Below are 4,614 nucleotides of genomic sequence, written 5' to 3'. Positions count from 1 at the left end.
AGACGGTTGGTCGGGTCCGGTTGGGTGCCGGGGCAAGAACTCTGCGAACAGCAGCACTTGCCCTGGTCTACTCAACTGCTGAGTACTGCGCACCTGTCTGGGCGCGCAGTGCTCACTCTAAACAACTTGATGTCCCGATCAACGAAGCCTTGCGTGTTATCACTGGATGCCTGCGCCCCACCCCTGTGGAGCTACTGCCCATCTTAGCAGGCATCCAAACCCGCTGAGCTTCGTCGCCAAGGTGCTGTAGCAACTCTGGCGGGCCGGGCAAACATGGATGAGAACCACCTGCTCCATGAAAGGCTCACACTCTCCTCAGAGCCAACGCCCCGCCTCCCCTCCAGAGACCCACTGGTACCAGCCGCCCTGAAGCTCCTGCAGCAATGCAGTGACAACAACATCAGGGCGGCTCACTGGGCGAATCACAAATGGAGCACGGACCTGGAGCATACCATCTCCTCCAGACTCCGTGACTTCATACCTGACACCGGCTCAATACCAGGCCTCTCACTACCACGAGTGGCCTGGGTGAGGCTTAACGCCTCCGAACTGGTGTCGGTCGCTTTCGCTCAAACATGTTCCAGTGGGGCTTAGCACCTAACGCGACGTGTGAGTGTGGCGCGGAGGAGCAGACTGCCGACCACGTGATCCTGCGTTGCCCGATTTATCGTGCTCCTAATGGTTTGCCGTGGCCTGGCGGACCTGGATGACTGCTCGGTGACCTGGCTCACTTCTGTGTGTCCTGACATATGAACGGGAGGGCCCCCCGGGCCTGGGGTGGTAAAAGGCATAGACCCTCGGCCTCAGGCCCGGGTGCCGGGAAAACAGCTGCCCATACGATGAAGAAGACAATAACCCCACTGATCACAAGATAGCAGGTGGAGATAGCATACAACACATTTTTATTACCTTCCGCCTATCTTAATATTTGTTTTAAATCGCAGCAAAAGGAATGAATGTGTCAGAAGAAGGTGATGGGTCAGGCAGGGTTAGTGAACACTCATTTGAAGTGTCACTCCTAACAGAAAAAAAAGACAATTCCTGATCTCACTGAGAAAGCACTGCACGATGCAATCTTCCCCAATGCAACATCTACAGCTGCTCATCTTGTGGTCTTTTAATTACAAGAATATTTTTTAGCCCAAAACATTTAAATGATAATCCTTTAGTGTCTAGCTCCTGCTGTTTTTCATTGTCATTAGTTACTATGGCTGCACAAATGTAATAGGGCTATTATTGCAGTTTGTTAGCTTTTGGAAGGTCATTACCGGGGTGTGTGCATGTGCTTGTTGCGTCAGTGTGCATATGTCATAATTTGTATTTGTTGGGTGTCCTTTGTGGAGAAATATGATCAAGCGCTGAGATGCAGTAGCTGGAACTACAGGGAAGTATGGGAAAATGGAGAACAGATGAAATTTGTTTTTGGCTATGTTAACACTGCATGTCAGTTCCAATATTTTTGCCCATATGTAATTCTGTTCATTTCAAATCTGATCAAGGCCTCTTTGTATGTGGATATAAGTACGTATTCGACGCAACTGCAGTCTAAACGATAGGGCTGCGTTTATACGATGTATACGTCATCAAAAAGCAATAAACGTCAAAATAATTCACCAAAATAAACCGTCTGAAATAAATAGTGGACCAACAAGCAGAAAAGAAGCGGGAATATGTTTTACAACTCTTACCAATGTTCCACCACGCACCTTGCGACAGACGTCGGTGCAAAAGCCCCACAAATGGCGAGAGACCAAATTATTGCCTTCTTCTTTCCTAATCTCCTACGCCAAAAACGAAATCCTTAAAATCGCCACAAATGCACCAGGAGCCATGTTTACTTCCATAAACATACTGCAACATGAGCTGCAGCCCGTGTGACGAACGTCATGTGTACATACGAGTCAGTTCAAAGATACATTCCCTTTACAGGAGAAATCTATTTTTTGTGTGTATTGTGAACGACTACATAAAAAGATCAGATTAAAAAAAAAAATGAATTAGACGTCATACCCCACAGCATGTAAGTCAAAATAATTGTTATTGAAGGCCACATCACAACTATGGCCCTCAGAGGGCTGCATGTAACAGTTAATATATTTGAATACAAGCGGTAGAAAATGGATGGATGGATGGATAAATGTATAACAGCGTCATTACACAATAAGCAAGGCAGGGTTTCCCCTTAATGTATTTGATTTTGTTGCACTGCCACAGCAAAATATAAGCCGCCGGACCTTAAAAATAAGGGTTTTTACATATTATATTATTGTAATAAATTGTAGTTTCCACAAGAAGACACACAAAGTCTGATACTTTTTTTTAACTTTGATTGCTAATCTTATGTTAACATTCGACCTCAATTCCAACACATTAATTTTCCCGTACACACACGTACAGTCGCGATCAAAAGTTTACATACACTTATAAAGAACATAATGTCATGGCTGTCTTGAGTTTCCAATCATTTCTACAACTCTTATTTTTTTGTGATAGAGTGATTGGAGCACGTACTTGTTGGTCACAAAAAACATTCATGAATTTTGGTTGTTTTATGAATTTATTATGGGTCTACTAATAATGTGACCACATCTGCTGGGTGAAAAGTATACATACAGCAAGGTTAATATTTGGTTACATTTCCCTTGGCAAGTTTAACTGCAATAAGGCACTTTTGGCAGCCATCCACAAGCTTCTGGCAAGCTTCTGGTTGAATTTTAGACCACTCCTCTTGACAAAATTGGTGCAGTTCAGCTAAATGTGTTGGTTTTCTGACATGGACTTGTTTCTTCAGCATTGTCCACACGTTTAAGTCAGGACTTTGGGAAGGCCATTCAGTTGGGTGTTCCAACAGGACAATGACCCCAAACTCACGTCAAAAGTGGTAAAAGTTTGCCAAGGGAAATGTAACTAAATATTAACACCGCTGTATGCATACTTTTGACCCAGCAGATTTGGTCACATTTTCAGTAGACCCATAATACATTCATAAAAGAACTAAACTTCATGAATATTTTTTGTGACCAACAAGTATGTGCTCCAATCACTCTCTCACAAAAAAAAAAGAGTTGTAGAAATGATTGGAAACTCAAGACAGCCATGACATTATGTTCTTTACAAGTGTATGTAAACTTTTGATCGCGACTGTACGTCTCTATGCTTCACTCCCAGACACACAACAACACTTCCTCATTCTCCGCCAACACAGTGCATTCACAGTCCATGGGAACAATCAACATAATAACACACTAAAATACACATTAATACTAGCAAGTCGTTATAGTATGAATTAATATATATATATATATATATATATATATATATATATATATATATATATATATATATATATATATATATATATATATATATATACATATATATATATATATATATATATATATATATATATATATATATATATATATATATATATATATATATAGCCTATTATTTGCGCACTATTGACTAGTGATGCACCGTAAATTTGGGCGCGGGAAAAATACTATGATCAGCGAAACAGCACTGCCGAAATAAGATGACACACGGGATTGTCTGGATGGGAGGCAGCATGTTCAAGCTGTAGACGCACTTTAATACACCCGAGATATACCCGCGGACAGCGATCTAGAAAATGTAGGAGGACAGTGGTGGCTTTTAAGGAGAGGAAGACTCGCAGCAGAGTGAAGCAAGTCTCTAAACAGAAGCAGAATAGTCTCTTAACACGAGTAGGGTCTATAATAACCAGAAAAACATGTTAAACTTGTTGCTAATCGTTTTTAATAAAAATAAAGTGCCCCAGCACCCCCCGCGACCCGTGAGGGACAAGCGATAGAAAATGGATGGATGACTGAGAGGATTGGAGTAGTCTAGACTCTTAAAACATTCTCAACAAAGTACATTGTACAATGAGTAGCAACAATTTAAAGATAGAGCAAAATAATAATTTGTAAGAAAAAAATATTGTAATACTAATTATTGATAACACTGATTTGTTTTAAATGTTTTTTGCCTTATTAAAGAATAGCAAAGTATATGATGATGTCATATTGGCCATGCCCATTATCTCGCCCCTACCGCCACAGGTATCTTGGCAATCTAGGGGAAACCTTGCATAGGATTACAATATTTTTTACAAACAGATTGATGGATAACTTGCTTTGCTTCTTGCAAGATCAGATACTATGCAATACATTTCTCTTTCAAAATTGAAAGAATAGTCAAAAAGTGCTTTATTGTTTCTGGCCTTTTTTAGCTGGCCACATAAATGATGTGGTGGGCCACACAAATTAATGCAGCATATAACATAATATGATGCCGCAGGAAACATAAAATGAGGTGGCGGGCCACGTAAAATGATGTACACATTAAATAAAGCGGCAAAATCACATTAAATGATGTGGCGGGTCTGATTTGGCTCCTGGGCCTAGAGTTTGACACTTGTGCCCTACAGGTTGAACATAGTCTTTGTTTTTGGACAAATGACAAAATAAGTACACAAAGCTCATTTTACCACAAAAAAACATACCATGTGTGCACTCACTCAGTTTTAGACACTAAAAATACAAAACTTGGGACAACAGAAACATATTTTTAATTTGAATTTGACATGTTCAT

This window comes from Entelurus aequoreus, linkage group LG02 (genome assembly GCF_033978785.1).
Source record: "Entelurus aequoreus isolate RoL-2023_Sb linkage group LG02, RoL_Eaeq_v1.1, whole genome shotgun sequence".
Taxonomy (NCBI): domain Eukaryota; kingdom Metazoa; phylum Chordata; class Actinopteri; order Syngnathiformes; family Syngnathidae; genus Entelurus; species Entelurus aequoreus.
The sequence above is the reverse complement of the archived record's forward strand: the minus strand, read 5'-3'. Positions refer to the sequence as shown.